Raw genomic sequence first — 21,779 nt, 5'->3', positions numbered from 1 at the left:
AGAAGTAATTTACAAATCTGTTTAACTTTCCGGAGCCAGTTGATATATTAAAAAAAGTTTTGGCCTGGAATACCCCTTTAATGTATTGACAAAACAATGTGATCCTGAATGTCAATGTTATAAGATTAATACGGCATTAAATCTATCTATTAACAGATTAAATAGAGTACACAGCTGAAATAAATAGAAATGTCAGATAGCCACTTTTGTCTGATAGAATTAGAAGCAAGTAAAGGTCTAGTTACATAGAGAAATGATGAAATATATGGAAGCAATAACAGGCAGTTTGAACTATAATTGCCTTAGAGGAGGCAACAAATAAAATAAAAATAAAAACACAATTGGGCTGGGTTCACACAACGCAAATTTTTGTGCTCGCATTTTATTTTACGAGCAGATATCCTGCAAAATGGGGCCGCAATTTTTGTTCTGGGCGTGAAAATTAAAATGTTCTCAACAATAGTTGTAAAAAATGTATCATACAAACAAAATACAGATTCATGAAAGTGTTTGCAGATGGACTTTGTTATAACATACACAAAAATTTGGGGCATTTTGGAAAATTGATTTATTCGCACCTCACTCAAAAGAGCATGAATCCCCAAGAAGAGCTATGTCTAAAAATGCACCAAAATAACACAAAACATGGTAATGTAGAAAAGTAAGGGAACCAATAAGTATTGTATAAAGTTTATTAAACAAAATGAGCCACTGTGAAAAATTTGATGAATCCTTAGGCTGGGTTCATAAACTGGAAAATGAGACCAAACAATAGCAGTAAAAAAGTATCTGAATCTAATAATGTGTTTTATTACTCTTAAATGGCCATTGTCATTATGCAAAATGTTTGACATGTCCTAGCGACATGTGAAAAGTTTTGATCCGCGGGAGTCTGAGTGTTCGATCAGTAGAACAAGCCAGGAGAAGTTTGCATTTAGCATGTTTTCTCCCAGCTCTGTGTCATATAATCAAGACAAACTCTCCATGTAAGTCTAGGAGATTGTCTTGATCACGTGAGATAGGCAGGAGGGAAGGTTGGGAGAGGGACACGTGGCAGTGCAGACAGCAGGATTGTAAACATTATATTTTATCCACACATAGCAAATGTGTTTTTTTTTTTAAATGAGAAAAGTGATTTTAGCCTCATTAGCAGCCAATAAGACATCTAGGTGGTTAAGTGCCATACTCCAGGCATCATGACTCCCTATGACAGCTCTACTCCTTCTAATTAACTTGATTTACAGTCCTATTAGTGTTCCAATATTGGTCACAGGGTTCCCAAGCTAGGTGGTCCACGGCTCCCCTCACTACATGCTGAATAAGTGGTACAGGCACTTTTCCATGGTTTGTTGTGAGTGTCATGACTAGTTTGCATTGGGCAGGGTAGAGAGAGCCCGGAGCCTCCCTAGAACCCCTTTACCTTCCTACTTGCAAAGCCGCCCTAAGTAGCAGCTCTTCAACTGAGTGCCAGTTTTGCCGCTAACTAAAGTGCAGGGGGGACAAAGTCAAAACAATTAAACAGAACTGTACAAGGTCAAGAACACAGGTCCGGATAGAAAGGAAACAAACCACAATACACAGACAGGGAAGAAGGATACTAAATACCGGCAGAAATGCAAAGTAGAAACAAACATATATCAGGGAAATATAGCAGCAGGGATATAGCATACAGACAACAGCCTAAGAACCAAAACAAGATATGGCAGGTATGAACAAGACAGGATAACTGGATATATAATGGCAGGAATAAACGAAGAATGTATAGTAAGGACAGGTTCACTGAATTCAGAACTATATAGATAAGGAGAAACAGGCACTCTAATCTCGCCCGCTCCCCTATCCCTGCCTACTTACGTACCTGTCCTAAACGACAGGTCCGTAACCGTGAAGACAGTCCATTCCTGAATATGTGAGGGGCGTAAATGTCAAAACAATAATGTATCAGTGGGATACAGTGGGATACAAGCAGACTAACAAAATATAACTAAACACACACACACAATAGTCTAATGTCAACTAACCGCATCAACACCAGGAGAAGACAGAAGTACCAAATCGCTAATATCAGAGAGAAGTCGAGAACAAAGCCAGAGGTCAAAAGATGCAGGGTATACAGGAGATACAGGGAACACACTAGTTACTGGAGCTGAATAGACTCTTTCACAGGCACTGACTGAGAGCCAACTGCTGGGTTATATAGGTAAACCACAGGTGCTCAATCAATCAGTCAGCTGACCAGCCTGACAGCAAGGCGTAACCCGGCAACAAAATGAACAAAGAACCTGTCAGAACCTATTAACCCTGTAGGTTCTGACACTGGACACACAGGATTCACATCAAAACCAAACTCCAACCATGATGGAATTCAATATACAGACAGGTCTGAATATAGGTCAAGGTACTTAACAGATCAGGATTCACTAAAACTAATTTACAATAGACACAGGTTAGGGGCTAAGCGACAAGCTTGGGAAAGGACTTAACCATAGAGGAACAGAATTCAAACACAAGAACAAAACAGACTCCAGGCTAGGGACAAGCAATTCGCTATGGAACAGACCTAGAAATAGAAGATAACAAAGAAATCGGTGTGAACACACTGGAGACTATACATTAGTCAAGACACGTCTGCTCATACACATTTCCATTGCCGAACCTACAAAGGAACCCAAACCACACTCTAGAAGTAAATGTGCAGCCCCTGCTGGGAGCCTTGATCCCTTTGTGTATAATGATGTTATAGGAGTCCCAAGAGGGGTCCCAGATGAGTTTAAAGCTGTAGGTCAAGTAAAAGCCGGAGTTGAGTCAATAATATCCCAGATTACCATGAGCAAGATTAATTATATCTATTATAACCAACAGAGATTAATACATTTCAAAGTAAATGCTCTTAAAGGTCAGGCCAAACAACTAAGAGCCACATCCGCTATAACATTCCAACATGGTACGGCATTAGATATGATGTATGGTGTAAGAGGAAAAAGGGGGGTATGTAAAATGTTTGGGGAGACCTGTTGCACATATATATCTCAGCCAATACAGGACCAGTAAAATAACCATACTTATAATTCTGATCATCTTGCTTTGTTGTGTGTTGTGTTTTGCCGTGCCTAAAGAAGAAGTGTGAGATGACCGTTGAGAATGCCACGCCAGTGATGACGAATGTGGACTTCCAAATTACAGATGAAGCCTATACCCCATTACAGAGCTTCAATGCCATCTACAACACCAGTGAACTATAGGGATAGCATCTGACTCCATATGTGTAAAGTCTGAGGCTAAGCCATGGGTCGTCTAAAATACAGTGAAGCGTTCGAGAAAACACATTGGGACAGATGAGTTAGGATGATGGAAATTAGGGAAAGGTAAAATGATCATTTTAGGGGGGATTGTGATGGATGTATTTATGTGTGTGTGTATATATATATATATATATATATATATATATATATGCTTGGGTATGTGTATACGTAAAATGTTCATTTAGGAGCCACCCTTCCCCCTAATGCTATTATGCTCCCTCCTGTCTGACCCCTCCCATCGAGTAGAGTTTCTGAACAAAGACTGCATAGCCCGCCAAACTTTCCAGGAATAGCTTACCTCATATGATATGCTAGGACTAAGAACATCCCCCTAGTGAGAGTGGGAACTTATGTTAATTACAAAGGTGATATAAGGTTGAACGGTTTGAAATAAAGCTCAGAAGAGCACGCAGAACTTTGACATATCAAACAAACTGACATGGCTCCGTTTGATTTACTTTGGTATACTTCGGTATATAAATTCTGTATACGGATTTGCCCGGGAGTAAGATAGTTACAAGGTCACTGATAAAATCCATATCAAAAGGAACAGGTTACTAATACAAATACTAAACTAGACAGGGTTAAATAGACCACAGTACAGATAGAACAAGAACTACATAATCCATGGCTTAAACAAAGTAACAAGTGAATAGACACAGACAAGAGTGCAAAGTGAAGGTGAAATCAGCAGCACTTGCCAAAAGACTAAGGAGAATAAAAATACCCTTTCCTATCTGCTGATTGGCCTAGACCTGTAACTCTTACCTGACCGAAGAGCAGCATGCACAGCCTGGCCAGGTGTGATCGTTAACAGAGGTGACTTTACCATTATGCAGTTTAGGCGGCCGCCTAAGACTTCACACTTGTGGGGGCCTCACGGATGCCTAACTCACCCCCAAAAAAAAGTTAAATGAGTAGCAATTTCCACTCGTTGTTGCTTGTTGACACTGATTTTTGTACAAGAGCAGGGAACAAGAATCCCTGCTCCTGTACTATGGCTCCACATCGCTTCACAAGTGGCTTGCATGAGAAGTCCTGCACTTCTACATGTCTGGGAGGAGGAGAAGAGGAGGGGCAGCCCCTCTGGAGCTCTAACCGAATGTGGACCGTGGGCCCCTGACTGCATGCGAGGAGAAAACACAGAGCCAGGGGGTAGAAAGGAGAGGAAGAAGGAGACACAGGGGGCATAGGCATATAGAAGGGATGAAGGACAGCAGAAGAGAAGGTTTTTTTTTTTTTAAGTAGAACAGAAGGGCTTTATAAGGGGGTGAGAGAAGGAGAAGTACTGGAGGATAAAATGGAAAATGGGTCTATAGAAGGAGAGAGGAAATATCTATAAGGGGAGGTGGGCATTTATAAATCTGGAGTTGCTGTAGAGACCCACTTTGTGAATGGGCACTAGTGATACCTGTATCCAGGCATCTGCTCACATTGTGCACTTCCAGATTGATGGAGCGACCACATCCCAGGAATGTGGAGAATGTATTCACTGATGTCACTTTTATGCTGTATGTATGTAGAATGTGGGTGCAATGATTGCTGAAGTGTGTGCTAGGTCATGTGCAGGCACGCCAATGTGGTAATGGCTGAGCACAAAAATCATTAGGCTGTGATACCACATTTGTGTTTTTGCTGGTTTTGTTTACATAATTAGAACCTAATTGACTATGACTATGTGGACTCTGCAATTTTGTGTACATTGACTGAGTGGGCTTTGCTATATTATTTGCATTACCAAGCTTAAACATATTGATTACGACACAAAATCACTAGTGATTCAGGCTGGTACAGCAATATATAGCAATGTCCACACAGTCAATGTACACAACATTACAGGGCCCACATAATCAATTAGGTTCTTATTATGTAAACAAAAACAAGCTGCAAAAAAAAAAAAAAAAAAGAATGTGGGAAGCCTTTTTAGGTATGGTGCTTCTGAAGTATTTTGCCTTATCATTTGGAAAACAGTCAAGGAAGTCTGACACTGCCCTGCCTTACTAACATATTTATTTGCTAGATTTTTTTGTTCATTAAAAGTATTTCAAAGGTCGGGTTCACACTGCAGAATCACACTGCGGACATAAGAAATTCCAAAATCTCCATTGTTACATCTTTGAAAGATTCTACTGTTCTTTAATATGAATGCCTTATGTGATGACCATGAAACATAGCTACAATATGGCTAATCATCATTTCATGATTAATCCACACTTGGACATTGATGGAGGGGAAGATTTTCTGCATCGATAAACTATTTCCAAATCAGAGAGTGGAACAAACACTACATGTGTACAATCCATGAATGCAATTGTATTTGGAAAACATTCATTTGGGAATTATTAGGGAGCCACTAAAACCAATGTGTTAAAAGATTACACTGAAGAAAGGTTGTGTTATTAACTTTTTAACAAAAGAAGTATGTCTAAAATTGCCTGACCCCTGACCCCCCTATAACTTGTTATTTTTCCATATACAGAGCTGAGACTAAAAACCTGTAATTTTGTATTGTTTGTATGTTTCGCTATTCACCATATGGGATGTTTATTTGCCACATTCAGAACTAATATAATGGTACGTGTGTATTTGGCAGCAGATTTTCTGCTGCTGATTTTCCTACCCATTAAAGTCAATAGATAGGAACATCAGAAGCCGAAAATCTGCTGCAAAATACATGTGTGAACATAGCCTAAGGGTAGAAACACATGTAGCAGATAGGCTGTAGATTTTCTGCATCAGAAAATGTGGCAAAGGCAGAAGTGGATCCAACTGGAAGGGGAAATATCAAGGAATCACTTAATATCTGATTTGATATATAATGACTATTACACAATACTGTATGTCTATATGTCTTCAAATACGCATTTTCTATGAAGCAATAGAAAATATTTACCTTACAGATGTTGAAATCTTTATATGTTTACTTACCTTTTTGTTTGTTAAAACCAATAAAAATTATTTGAAACGGAAATATCAAGGAAGGTGTTATACTTCCTCTTTCCAGCTGGATCCACTTTTGTCTTTGGCACATTTTCTGCTGCAGGAAATCTGCAGCATATCTGCTACATTTGTTCCTACCCTTAGGCTATGTTCACGTGATGGAATTTCCGTGCAGAAAAAAATCAGAATGGGCATTTTACTGGTAAAACACCTGTATTACTGAAGCGTATGCACTGAATTTTTGTCTGGTAGCGCCCCCCCTACAGTACAGGGAGGTATTACATGTTCTGTACTACTCTTAACCTGTGCCACAGTTAGCTGCTCCTTTGGACACCAGGTGAGGGCGGCTCCATGTTACTTTTTTAGGACATTGTGTGTATTGTACAGGACCCTGAAGAAGCTCCTGTCCTCTACATAGACAGTGATTACAGCTTCCATGAGATCTTTCTTACTTCTATATGTAAGGACTTGCTTTATCTATATTAGTTATCTACTTATTTTTGTTTAATCCTCACTTTTTCCTATTTTTGGATGACATTTTGGGGCTTCAGAACCAATTACCAGCTTTCCATAAAGTTATGGTCTCAACATACAATGGTTTCAACATACAATGGTCGTCCTGGAACCAGTTAATATTGGAACTTGAGGGACCACTGTGTGTGTGTATATGTATATATATATATATATATATATATATATATATATATATATATATATATATAAAAAGCAAGAAAAAGCAGCACACCAGAAAAACGGTCAACTTTAAGTGGGTGTAACTCAGTAGGGGACCCCTGGTCATGGATCTCCAGGCAAAAAATACTGCAGCACTCTCAGGTATAAAGAAATCTTGTAAGAAAATGTATTCCATCATTGGTGCAAAGGCAACGTTTCAGCTGCAAGCATGCAGCCTTTCTCAAGCAGGTGCTCATTGTGGCCTCATTGATGGAGCAGGAAAGCAGCTTCTCCATCCACTCTGCTGCCTGCTCCACTAAAGAAAGAGATAACATATTCAGTGAGGGATCTGTACACCGACACAGCGCATTTGCTGCGAGCCGCATACGATTACATAAAATCTTTACACGCCACTTCAGGTGTCAAGGCAAGGAGTGGAGGAAGAAGAGGACCTGACTTCAGGAAAGTGAGCTGGATTTTTATTATATTTTATTTTGGTTGGGACTTACTGGGAAAAATGCCTTGCTACTAGAGGCTTCCTACTAGGAGCATCAACCTAATGTGGGTTTATTAACCTACTAGGGGCTTTTACCTAATGTGGGGCTTACCTATCTACTGGGGGCATCTACCTAATGGGGAAATATCTACCTACTAAGGGCTTCTTTCTAATGAGGGTATTATTTACTTACTGGGGGCATCTACCTTTTGGGGGAATTGCCTATGCTCTGGGTAATTACCTGCCCCACCCAATCCCCTCAGCCCATTAACCTACTCACTCTTACTATGCTGGGCACCCTGGAGGCATTATTTAGGGCACAGAGAGTAGGGAAAAGGTGGGAAATGTGCTGGAAAATATATCATATAAATATATATATTGGTCTATTCATTCAGAATCAGTGTGGTGGTATTATTGCTATGAGGTGGTTATGGTATAGGTCAGGGTGTAGGGCAGTTTTGTTGTCCCTTGTATACTGGTGTTATTGGTGATATGGGTGTATGGTGGTTTGCATTTCATAGCAGTATGATAACATTAGTCGCTGCTGTACTAATATGTCGTCCCGGTGTAAAAGTATTATTTTAAACCCCATGAAAATCCTGCTTGCGCCCTTGGTGAGTGTTGATGCATACACTGTATGCATCACCACTCTGTTAAATGAACGGGGTGTGTGTAATACTTTGCCTTGCCCAGGCGATGACAAGCTATGCTACACCCTCGCGTGTATATAACATATTCCATTGTAGGTCTAGAAAAGCGTTACTGAAGCATTGCCCTCCGGCAGGTTCTGGATTTTAAGACACTGCACATTCTGTGTCGATGGTTTACCATCAAGATTGTTTCAATGCACAAGTAGAATTACTAAAGACTTACTTTGACAGGAGGAGACCACGGCACCAGGTGAACTTGCAAATAAAAGCCTTCTTTATTACAGCATAGCAGGTCAGGGAGGAACAAGATCGTGAAGCCAACGAGTGCTAGTTTCGCGTGCAGTGAGGCTTTGTCAAGGCATGCTGGGAGTTGACGGAACCACGTGTATATGCTCCCATTGACCAATCAGAACAACACATTTCACAATTAATTTCATACGGTATATACACATATTTATGAATAGGAATCAGAATAATAAAACAAGAAACAAAACAGATTATGACCCATAAATCACAAAAGAAATTAGTTGATTAAGAACAAAAATCTGAGAAATTGAGCCAGATCATTCCGATCATTCAGACCAAGAGCTCCGGTTGCTCCGATCCGAATGATCCATTTTGCTTCTGCCATTTTGCTTCTGCCATTGGTCAGTGGGGGGATATAGATGTGGTTCCATCCACTCCCAGCATGCCTTGACAAAGTATCACTGCATGTGAAACTAGCGCTCGTCAGCTTCACAATCTTGTTCCTCCCTGACCTGCTATGCTGTAATAAAGAAGGCTTTTATTTGCAAGTTCACCTGGTGCCATGGTTTCCTCCTGTCAAAGTAAGATTTTGGACTGTCTGCCCTTTTCCATTGAGCACAGGTGTATGGATAAATAGTCTCTATAGTGCTAAAAGACGTTCAAGCTGGATGTGAGTGGTGCAGGATTACATTACTCTACCTCCCACTGATTGATTAACTCATCTGGATCTCAGCACACCTACACCAAGGATGGAGCAGCAGACATGAAAAGCGTGTCTGCAGCAGAGACTGATGCCCTAGCCACTGCAGCAATTAGTGCGGGTCAGGAGGATGTGGAAATGTATGGAAAATAAAATGTTCATGCTATCAGAGAAGGAAGTTAAATTGTTTTGGACTATTAACACACTGAAGTCCTACATGGAAGCTAACAGATCTCCAAGAGGTCTGCGCATATATAAAGAAATCTCGCAATTTTGTGACGATAAAGCATTTGCCTCAAAGTGGCAACAGGCTCATATGCTGCATGCGATGAACCTGAATTCCCTTGTATTTGATCGTTCCAATTTGGAATACAAGCTAGTACAATCTGCATTGGAACCAGCTAAGAAAGAAATGAAAAACCGGCTTACGGAAGCACAATGGTTAACCTTTCAAAGAAAACTGGAAACCCGCTTGGTACCAATTCAAAACGACATCAAAGAAAAGAAACGCGACACGTTCCTTTGGGACAAAGTGGATTTTGACACGGACAGAGTGTTCAATTGGAACTCTGCATCTCAGCAACGCCCAAGACACCAGAGACGGAACATAAAAAAGAAAAACTTTAGGAAACCAAAGCCGAAAATGGATTACTGGACCACAGACTCGGGATCTGATTCCAGCAATACGGATGATAATCGGGGTAGCCATTCCCCACACAGTTCTATGAGGGGTTCTGGTTCCTCTGCATCGGAAGCCCCTTTAGGCGCAGGACTCGCCGAGGGGGCCGTCGTAAGAAATCATGCACCCATAGGGCCAGGAGTGAAGCGGAAACAGGTCTACTGGCAGATGTAGGAGTTCCTGATCCCCATGACTCCAGGACAGAGGTTAGTAACATTGTAAACCTGTCAGACACTGTTTTATCTGAACCTTGTATTTCTTTGCGAAAGGTTTAGATTACTGTCTAACCAATAAGTTCGATAAAGTGCAATTTCAGATTGATTTGGCAAAATCCCTCCGGAAACTCAACTTGAGCACAATGTGTAAAAATAGATCTGAACAAAACAGTGAATTACGGGCAGGGGAGGAACCAGCGGAGATTGGTGCCCTAGGTTTTTTACCTAATCTTCAGACTGTTGAATCCTCATATTTTCCTCCCTTGCAGCCAGGTTCCAGTCTAGATATCTTCAGTGCAGTGGTCTCCTCAGAGATCAAATGTTTGATCTATCCAGAGGTGATGAGCAATCTCACTGAGAAGGAACAACAAGCTCTGAAATAGTTAAAAAACAATATAGAAATTATACTGAAGCCGGCTGACAAGGGCGGTAATATTGTGGTATTGAACACCAGGGATTATCTTGAGGAGGCAACGCGACAATTGGGGGACTCCAGTACTTATACTAAACTTAAAGGTGACTCATCTCCTAACTATTCTAGCAAACTTCAATCCTTACTGAGAAGGGGGTATTGAGTGGAGTGCTTTCAAAAAAGTTAGCTGAAAAATTGTTCCCATGTAACCCACAAAAGCCCACTTGGTATTATCTGACGAAAATTCATAAGACCCTGAATAAGCAACCCGGAAGACCAATTGTATCGGGCAGGGGCTCTCTTTCTGAGCTCCTGTCCCGATACTTAGATTGGTTCTTACGCCCACTATTAAAGTCCGTTCCCTCCTACCTGGCCGACACCAAGGCATTGCTTCAAACGGTGGAGGGTCTTTAGTGGCAGTCGGGATACAGGTTGGCCACCATCGATGTGGTCTCCCTGTATACCACCAAGACGGTGTAAAGGCAATACAGACTTTTCTGGAAAGGGCTGTAAGGAATCAGGACTGTTAAAATGTATTTGTGAGGCATTGATGTATGTCCTGGAGCACAATGCCTTCCAGTTTGGGTGCCACTGGTATGCCCAGAGCAACAGAACGGCGATGGGCACGCCAGTGGCACCAACTTATTCTATAATATTTTTGGCAATGTCGGAAAAACAATTTATTTAATACACCAATAACCCCTTCAAATCGTACATTAAACACTGGTGAAGATATATTGACGACTGCTTAATTGTGTGGGATGGTCCCGAGGAAAGGTTTGATGATTTTGTCATGTACATAAATACAAATAATTTAAATATGCAATTTACATCAAACTTTTCTGATACTGAACTTCAATTTCTGGATGTCACATTACTCGCTTCCCCTCAGGGTATTTCAGTTAAAGGATTTAGGAAAAAAACAGCCACTAATTCACTGCTGCATTTCAATAGTTTTCATCCTGCTCATGTCTCCAAATCTCTACCGACTATTCCACTTTTGTACAGCAATCCTGTGAACTAATGCACAGATTGAGAGACACGGGGTACAATGAACCTATAATACAGGATGCCTTTTCTAGGGTGACCACTAAGAGCAGGGAGGATTTAATCTTCAAGAGGGTAAGCGGCAAAAAAGGTGAGATGACCCAAGCCGTTTTTCCTTTCGAATATAGCCATATGACCAATACCTTCAGACAGACGATGCACAAAAATTGGCACATAATACAAGTAGATACTGATCTACGAGCCCTGACAGTCAAACTACTGCTGATCTTTTTCTGCAGAACCCGTAACCTTAGGGACAAACTTGTGAGGAGCCGCATTCCCCAAGTATGCCATAATTGGATCCAACAGAGTCTCCCGAAAGGGAATTTTAGATGTAAACATTGCTCTTTTTGTAAGCAGTTTATGGACTCTGCTTGCATCCAATTGGGTTGCATAATTCATACTGTAACCGAATTCATTACATGTCACTCGGACTTCCTTGTTTATGCGGTGTTGTGTCCATGCCATCTTTTATATATAGGCAAAACCATTTGCCCTTTGTTCCATAGGTTTCGGGAACATGTTGCATCTATCAGGAAGGGAAAAGGATGTCCCCGACTTATTACACATATAAATGACATGCATGATGGTAACAGTAACGTATTACGGTTTCTGGGCCTGCAAAGAATTGTACATACAGAAGGTGGATTAGATCGTCACACAAGATTGCTGCAGGCAGAAGCAAAATGGATCATTCAGACCGGAGCAACCAATGCTCTTGGTCTGAATGATCGGAATGATCTGGCTTAATTTCTCTGATTTTTGTTCTTAATCAACTAGTTTCTTTTTTGATTTATGGGTCATAATCTGTTTTGTTTCATGTTTTATTATTCTGATTCCTATTTACAAGGTCTTTATACGTGTATATACCATGTGAAATTAATTGTGAAATGTGTTGTTCTGATTGGTCAATGGGAGGATATAGATGTGGTTCCGTCCACTCCCAGCATGCCTTGACAAAGTGTTACTGCACGTGAAACTAACGCTCGTCAGCTTCATGATCTTGTTCCTCCCTGACCTGCTATCCTGTAATAAAGAAGGCTTTTATTTGCAAGTTCACCTGGTGCCGTGGTTTCCTCCTATCAAAGTAAGACTTTTGGACTGTCTGCCTTTTTCCGTTGAGCACGGGTGTATGGATAAATAGTCTCTATAGTGCTAAAAGACGTTTAAACTGGATGTGAGTGGTGCGGGCTCACATTACTCTACCTCCCACTGATAGAATTACTAAAGAGCTCATGCTTATATCACACTGGGCATCACACAGTTAACCACATAGCTTTTGCAGCATCTCTTTTAATAAAGCTATGTTGTCCACTGCCATATCAGTCCATTTCAGCAGGTTCTATTCTTCTAACCTGCTGTCAGTTGCCATTTATTATTGAAAAGAAAACCTCCATGGAAGTACAGCTCTGGTTATAGAAAAAACTTGTAGAATACATAGTTATTTATGAACAAGTGGAAGTTCTTCAAGCCAATCAGAAGCCTCAACAATAATGCTCTGTGCTTCACAGTGCCCCATTAAAACGTCCCGGCGCTGTACGGGCCAGGGATTCTGATCACTTATCCTCAATAATGTAAAATGAGTGGTGATGCATACTCTGTACCACTCAGTACTGTACATGAGCTGGGAACAGGAATCCCTGCTTCTGTACTGTACACAGATGGCGCTCTGATCACCTTGCACGCCACGCGCCAAGATGATGTCATGACGAGCATCGTGCAGGATAAGCATAGCCCCGCGCTGTGCTGTGAAGAATAGGCCCTGGTGTCATCGTGGGAGCAGAAGAAAAGGTGAGTGGGATTACCAGCCTATCCACTGCACTACCTGCCTAGACTATTTACGTGCCTGCCTGCACACCTACCTACTAGCCTGCACACCTACCTGCCTGCACACCTAGCTAAATACCTGTCTAGACTATCTACCTGCCTGCATGCACACCTACCTGCCCCTGCCTGCACACCCTCCTGCCTGCACACCTACTTGCCTGCCTGCACACCTGCCTGCCTGCCTACCTACCTGCCTACACACCTACCTACATAACAGCCCCCCTGCACATCTACCTACTTACATACCTGCCTGAACATCTACCTTCATGCCTGCCTGCCTGCACACCTACCACATACCTGGCTGCACACCTACCTACCTTTCCTCCTGCACACCTACCACATATCTGCCTGCACACCTAAGTACCTACCTGCCTACTCTATCCACCAACCTGATTACTAACATGCTTATACTACCTTCCTGTCTGCACACCTACCTATCTACCTGCCTGCCTGTACACCTACCTACCTGCCTGCTTGCACACCTACCTTCACTATCTACCAGCATTATAAACCTGCACTACCTACCTACCTGCACTGTACCTACCTACCTGTCGGCATTATCTACCTACCAGTATTATCTACTTGCACTATCTACCTATCTGCTGGCACTATACCTACCAACCTATCGGCATTATGCACCTGCCGGCATTACCCACTTGCATTATAGTCCTACCAGGGGGTACTGTCTAACTTCTTACTTGGGGGCCATTACCTATCATTTACCAGGGAGCATTACCTGCCCACCAAGGGCCTTACCTTATATCTACAATTGGGATTTCCATACCCATCTGCTGTGGGCATCTACCTTAGGGGGAAATTACCTATCTACCTACTGGGGGGGGATTATATATCTACCTGATTATATATCTACCTACTGGCGGCATCTAAATAATAGAGAGCAAATTACTTTCCCTTCACCATCTTATCCCCCTACCCTCCCCCCAACACGCTCTTCTATTCACTTATACTATGCAGGACCCTATGTGAGGCATTATTTGGGGTACTGAGGGTAGAGAAAAGTTGGGAAATGCGTGGAGCCTAACATGTTTTTCTGGCAGAATCTATGATGATGAGTCATGGTTGGAATAAGTCTTCATGGCGGTCTGACCAAGACAGATAGGAAAAGGAAAGAAAAAAAACTCCACAAAGATGACCCTGTGAGTCATTACATGTAATTGCACTGTAATTTGTTATACAGTCACTATAGCTGTTACATACTGTGCTCCAGCCACAGACACCGGCTGTGAGAGCAGAATCCCTGTGTCCCCGACCGCTGATGGGGCTGGGATTCGCATCTCGGGACGGCCCGTCTCTTACCTCACTCCACTACTGCAGCTACTTCCTCTCAGCCCCAGCGCGCACGTCCCCTTCCCTTAGGGCGCGCGCCTGCCGGAGCTTTGAAATTTAAAGGGCCAGTGCGCCCATAACTAGTGAATTAACCTGTCACCAGTTACCTGTGTGGATGAGCCGTGTCGGGGGTAGCGACCTGCGTGTCACCTGCAGCAGCAAATCCGTCCTGCTTTGCGGCGGGCTCTGGTGAAGACCAGTGGCACCTTAGACTCCACTCCCCGATACGGTCCGAGTCATCAGCCCCACAGATAGAGGATCCACATCCAGTTTCGTGACAGCCCGCATTCAGGTGCGTGACAGTAAGATCCGGCCATGGATCCAACTGAGGTTCCTCTGCCTGACAACGCGGATCTTGCATCTATCGTGGCACTCCAGTCCCAGCAGTTGGCACAGCAGCTTAACCAGCTATCTGCCATGATGCAGCAGTTGGTATCTGCTCAACAGCAACTGCCATAGCCACAGCCTCCTCCTCCAGCTCCAGTACAGCCTCCCACTGCTGCAGTCTCCTCCGGAACAAAACTCTGTTTGTCGCTTCCTGAAAAATATGAGGGGAATTCCAAGTCCTTTAGAGGTTTCGTGACGCAGTGCTCCATGCACATTGAACTCATGGCGGACCAGTTCTCCACAGAACGAGCAAAGGTGGCTTTTGTCATTAGTCTCCTTTCTGGAAGTGCCTTGGCATTGTCAACTACACTGACGGAATTTCGCACTGTCTTCGAGGAACCTGCTCGTGCTTCCTCCGCTGAGACGGCTCTGCTGAGTCTTTCTCAGGGCAACGCCACTGTTGGCCTCTGCCTCATCCTCCGGTACCCCGCCTTGTCCAGTTACCTGTGTGGACGAGCCGTGTCGGGGTAGCGACCTGGGTGTCGCCTGCCGCAGCAAATCCATCCTGCTTTGCAGCGGGCTCTTGTGAAGACCAGCGGCACCTTAGACTCCGCTCCCCGATACGGTCCGAGTCATCAGCCACACAGATAGAGGATCCACATCCAGTTTCGTGACAGCCCGTATTCAGGTGCGCGACAAAAGATAATACCTAACTGCACTGTAATCTATTACACATTTTGCAAAGCCTGTGTAGAGCTGGGTTCATTACTATATGGTCACTGTATGGGAGACATTAGTCTATGTACAGTGGTTTTTATTCAGTATCATTTTGGTGGTATTATCTAGTCATTCTATGGAGGTAATGTATAGTCATGGTGTTATACAATTATTTGTCCCTTGTATAGTGGTCATATTGTAGTGTGGAGGTATTATTTAATGTTTCTAAACCCCAAACTGTGTTAAAATCCTGAATGCTCCCCTGGTGATTGATGATGAATACACTGTATACACCGCCATTCTCAGGCCAGGGGGGGATGCACAATATTCTAGGGGGGGAGGCACTGCTGAGCAGAAGCCCTAGGGGTAAGAATGGGAGTGTGAAAGGCAGACAGGGGAGTTCAAACGACTGCGACTCACACAGAGAAGGACACAGGACAGCCAGTCACACAGAGGAGGACACAGGACAGCCAGTCACTACCTCATTAGAACTGTTGCACTGCTGAGCACTGCTGGTGGATGGTACTTTTGTGTGCGAGATAGGGGGTTTAGAGCCAAGAAGCTGCTGCAGTGTTTCCTAACCGGGGTGCTTTTGGCTCTCTGGGCATGCTGGGAGTTTTAAAACAGCCGGGGGCACCCTGGTTGGGAAACACTGCTTTATAGGCTAAAACAGCAGCTTAAATTAGAATTCTCATCACATTATGTTATTTCCTATCCACAGTTTAGGGAATAACAAAGGTTAAGGGTCTGACTGCTGGGAACCTGCATCATTCAGGAGAATTGGGACATTATTGTCCCCAGAATGAATGGTGCGGACTGTGCATGCATGTCCACCACTTCATCCATTTATGGGCCGGCAAAGATGTATGAGCCCTGAACTTGGAAATGTTCAGTAGCCCCATAGATAATGATTGAAGTGGTGGCTATGCAGGTAAGGGTTCACACCCTTCATTCCAGGGACAACTTTATCTACGTTCTCAGGATTGGCAGGGTTCCGGCAGTCAGACTCCCACCTATCTGCTTGTTATCCCCTACTCTGTGGATATAGAATACCTTAATGATACTGTATGTAAAAAAAAAATCCTTTATGAGCATGTTTACATAGACATAATCCATATAGTTTTTTATGCAGAAGCTGCACCAATTTCTGTGCCAAAAAGCATGCAGTGTCATCTTTGAACACCCCAGTCTCATTGACTTCAATGGGAGACAGGGAACTTCTTTGAAGTCAATGGGAGCTTTAGGGTCAAACACCCCCCCCCCCATGCTGCCCCCAGCCCAGAGAAATAATATGTGCCCACAGTCTATAAATGTAGTGTTGTTATAATTGCCCCCCCCCTACATTTGTCACAGCCCCAAGTGTACCCCCCCCCCCCCAAATTTGAAAGCTGGAAATGCCACTGCATCACAGCTCCCAGTACTAAGCAGTCGAGCCAGAATTATTGTGCGTTACCACTGAGGCCGCTGATTGGCTGCGATGGTCAAGTTAGCTCCACTCCTAAAGTAAGACCGGAGTGGAGAAAGGAGCCAGTACTAGTGGTAGCGCTGTTTGTGAATAAATACTCAGAAGATGTCAGGATGTAAAGCATCAGTAATTTTATTGATACCAATAAAATAATAAAAGTAATAGTAATGATGCATTTTTGGATTGCATCCCTAACAGCTTCTTCTTACTACCCTATCTGTGGGTAGCATGCGACTGAGAAAGAGGCAGTGAGCATATTCACTTATACACAAATTGACAAAAGAAATGTACCAGGGAGTTGTTGGAATTGAATGAAACTTTATATGTGTGAATATAATGATGATACCCTGGGTCATGTGAGACCTCAGTCTAGCAAAGTATGCTGCTGATATTATTATCTAGTTATGCTTCTCAAGGAGTGCCAGTGGCTGAGAGACACATTGGTCCAGTCAACAAGAAGAGCCTTGTGTCTGCCACATTCCAGGAAAGAGATGCAGGGAAAAAAAATGAAATGATAGCGCAATCCACTCAGATGTTGGTTTAAATAATAATCTTCTTTATTAAAGCCAAATCACAATGCGTTTCAAGGCTTACACATGCCTCTTCCTCAGGTAAAAACAGGTTTACACCTCAGGAAGAAGAATGTGTAAGCCTCGAAACGCGTTGTGATTTGGCTTTAATAAAGAAGATTATTATTTAAACCAACATCTGAGTGGATTGCGCTATCATTCCGTTTGTTTTCCTGCATCTCTTTCCATTATATCCATCGGCCTGGAATCTCTCCACACCGACCCTGGAAAAGCGGCACCACTTCCTTGCCCCAAGAACACAGTAGCTGTGGCTCATACACCAACTACCAAAGGTGAGCAGTTTTGCTAGTTTTTGTTCCTACACGAACACACCAAGAATCCACAGATACCATCCCATGGGAAACTCTGCCTCTTTCTGTTTTACAGTATATTCATCCCACATTCCAGGACTTGTGGGCTTCAGGCTGGGCCTATTCATCAGGGTAGCTGAAGAGACTACAAAGATTTGCCTGCATCCCACTGTTGGGCATTGCAGAGAGCCAGTGGAACTACAGATCTCAGTACAACTTGCTGAGAACCAACTGGTATGCAACCAATAAACCCCTTTAAAAAAAGAGAAAAGAGACCGCGAGTACCTTAATTCACCTTCATTTAAAGACTGAGTTGGAGAAGGACAGGGACCCCTTCACTACACTTCAGCCCAGAATAGAGTGTGCCCTTGTTCTGTCCATATTCTTCAACTGTTATACCAAGTGTATGTGCATACTGTGAAGCATTCTGTGCACTTTATTGAATCCCAATAAAGAAGGAGAGATTGCCTTTGTTGGAAGACTACTCTCACTAAAAGCACCAATATGCATGAAGCATAATACATAGAAAAATTATACTTTGGTATACATGTTCTTACTAATAATTCTAAAATGTGTTTTTCTCATAGCACTTTTAAGCATTCGATACTTAAGGAAGATATTGGATAGGTTTAACTTGTATATTAGTCTGCTCAGACATCTATAAAAATATATTTTAATATAGCTTTAAAAATCTTAAATGTGGAAGGTAGAAAAAAGGCAGAACATAAGATGAAAACCGTTTGCGTGGCCTGGCTGCCTTAATAAACGGCTCAGAGTCTGCTTGGGCTGTTCCATTCTCTAATGATATTACAGGAGGCTTCCCATCTCATCTAATCTGTTAGTAAAATCCTAAAGTCACTTATGTCAGTCTCCAATGCAAGCCAAATGAGTCTTCCAGTAATAAGAAGATTCAGAGAATTAGTTTTCGTTTTGCAGAAAATTGCCATTGGGGCTGGCACTTTTATCTAAAAATTTCACTCGTGCATAAGCAAAAAACTCATATTATTTGGTTACATTCCATCAGTATAAGAAATAACATTGTGGAAATTCTATGCATGTTAATGATATATAGAAATCCACCTGCTTTCAGATAAAAATGAGTTTAATTTTCTGTTGCCCACTGCCTGGTTGGCCTTTCATAAATTACTTATGCACAGCTATTATTAAAATAGAGGGAAAGCAAATTAGAAAAACCTCCTATCTTTCCACTGGATTTAGCCAAAGCACGGCTGTGACAGTCAGAGTCAGCATTTTGTACAAATTCAGCTCTCTTGAAAAATTTTTGCATTTCTTTACATTTCTATACCACTGTTGTAAACGCTCTGACCTGCCTTCTTACCAAATTAATCTAAATCCTTTCTAGTTTTCGACTTTAATGGAATACTGGAGAGTCCTGCTGATATATATTAATATATATTTATTGGTTCATTTGAATTCTAATATTTTGTAGCATGTTTCCACTACTATTCAGCTTTAAAGTGCTAGCCTCGCACAATTATGAGATTAGCAAGAAAAAAGAGTACACATTTCCCTTCGGACGTGACTATAGGTTTGCATATTTTAGTAGCCTATGAAGCAGCAAATACTAAAGACTGTTTAAGCATTACCGCCAGCAGCAAATATTTAATTGGATTTGACACTTCATTTTAGGGTCGTTACGGCACTCTAAGTAACTACCTGACCTTTTGGTTTTACAACTGGGGATTATATTATTCCTGAGGTCTCAAGTCCTTAGTACCTATAAATGTAGTCTATTGTTGGGGAATTGTGGTCAGTTTAAGATTACGTTTCTTTTGATGTATGAGACGACAAAGAAAATTCTATTATCTGAGTGATTAAAGATCAATTGTAGAAATGCCTTTGTTCATGTTATTGATATACAATAAAGCAGATCCCCACAATGGAGTGGGCAAATACTCATAGTTAAATTATTGGGCTGAACTCCCTTGCTTATTTTACATAGTCATTTCTATGGGTACAAACAAACAATGGTAATAAATAACAATAAATCGCAAAATGTTCATGATGTTTTTCCCTTTTAATCACTTAAAGGTACAACCCCTTCTGGCCTTATAGGGGTACTCCGCCCCTAAACATCTTATCCCCTCCGGCCGCCACACCCCTCCCATAGACTTGCATTGAGGGGGTGGGGCGTGATGCCATGAGGGGGCGGGACCGTGACATCACGTGCCTCCGGCCCCTGCATCACCAGTCATCTGGTGCACGGAGCAAACTTTTCTCCGTGCACCAGATGACTCGGGGTGCTGCAGGAGAGATTGCGGGGGTTCCCAGTGGCGGAACCCCCGAGATCAGACATCTTAAGATGTCTAGAGGTGGAGTACCCCTTTAAGGATACAGCCAATTTTCCTTTTTGCGGTTTCGTTTTTTCCTCCCCGCCTTTTAAGAGCCATAAGTCTTTTATTTTTCCATCCACAGACCCATATGAGGGCCTGTTCATTTGTGCAACCAAATATACTTTTTTTATTTTAGTATAAAATGTGCAGTGAAACCAAAAAAGTATTAAGTGTGGGGTGAAATTGAAAACCACAATTTTGCAACTTTAATTTTTTTATAACTGTTTTATTTATTGTTTTCATCAGGTTTTTATAAAATACAAAACAATAAAAAAAATAGAAATGACAATAACAAGTCAAGAGCAGTCTCGTTAGCAAACCATCAGAATCAGGCATATAGGATTGTGTATTTAACGTCCTAAGATAGGAACAATTTTGCAACCTTTGAAGGCTTTTTTTTTTTTTTTTTTACACAGTGCACATAATGGTAAAAATGCCATGTTCTCTTTATTCTTTAGGCCAATATGATTGAAACAATACCCAATTCATGTAGTTTTTCTATTACTGTACTACTTAAAAAAAATAAAGTCAAATTGTCATTTTCTGACCCCTATTACTATTTTATTTTTCCATATATGAGACTGTATGAGGGCTAATTTTTTTCACAATGGTTGGTAGTTTTATTTTTGTTTTGATGGGACTTTTTGCTATTTTTTTTTGAACAATTAGGTATGTGGCGATACCAAATATGGTATGTATATTTTTTTATAAAATTTTTTATAAAATGGGAAAATAAAGGTGATTAAATATTTTATTAGGGGAGGGGCTTTTATATATTTTTTTTAATTTATTTCTATTTTTTATTTGACATTTTTAACCCCTTAAGGACTGAGCCCTTTTTCACCTTAAGGACTCGGCCATTTTTTGCACATCTGACCACTGTCACTTTAAACATTAATAACTCTGGAATGCTTTTACTTATCATTCTGATTCCGAGAATGTTTTTTCGTGACATATTCTACTTTAACATAGTGGTAAAATTTTGTGGTAACTTGCATCCTTTCTTGGTGAAAAATCCCCAAATTTGATGAAAAATTTGAAAATTTAGCATTTTTCTAACTTTGAAGCTCTCTGCTTGTAAGGAAAATGGATATTCCAAATAAAAAATGTTTTTGTTCACATTTCCAATATGTCTACTTTATGTTTGCATCATAAAACCGACGTGTTTTTACTTTTGGAAGACACCAGAGGGCTTCGAAGTTCAGCAACAATTTTCAAATTTTTCACAAAATTTTGAAACTCGCTTTTTTTCAGGGACCAGTTCAGGTTTGAAGTGGATTTGAAGGGTCTTCATATTAGAAATACCCAACAAATTACCCCATTATAAAAACTGAACCCCCCAAAGTATTCAAAATGATATTCAGTCAGCGTTTTAACCCTTTAGGTGTTTCACAGGAATAGCAGAAAAGTGAAGGAGAAAATTCGCAATCTTCATTTTTTACACTCGCATGTTCTTGTAGACCCAATTTTTGAATCTATGCAAGGGGTAAAAAGGAGAACATT

General features: G+C 41.6%; 1 protein-coding gene across 1 annotated transcript in view; it reads left to right on the top strand.

The window, feature by feature from the left end:
* Nucleotides 1-15,363: 15,363 nt before the first annotated feature.
* The window catches only part of CCDC39 (coiled-coil domain containing 39), a 127,973-nt gene continuing 121,557 nt past the window's right edge, over nt 15,364-21,779 (top strand). The window contains exon 1 of the mRNA XM_056565279.1: nt 15,364-15,548. The gene's annotated coding sequence lies outside the window, so the exon portion shown is untranslated. The remainder of the gene's footprint in view (nt 15,549-21,779) is intronic.

Source organism: Hyla sarda, chromosome 3 (genome assembly GCF_029499605.1).
Source record: "Hyla sarda isolate aHylSar1 chromosome 3, aHylSar1.hap1, whole genome shotgun sequence".
Lineage (NCBI taxonomy): Eukaryota > Metazoa > Chordata > Amphibia > Anura > Hylidae > Hyla > Hyla sarda.
This window is presented reverse-complemented; position numbering and strand designations above follow the sequence as displayed.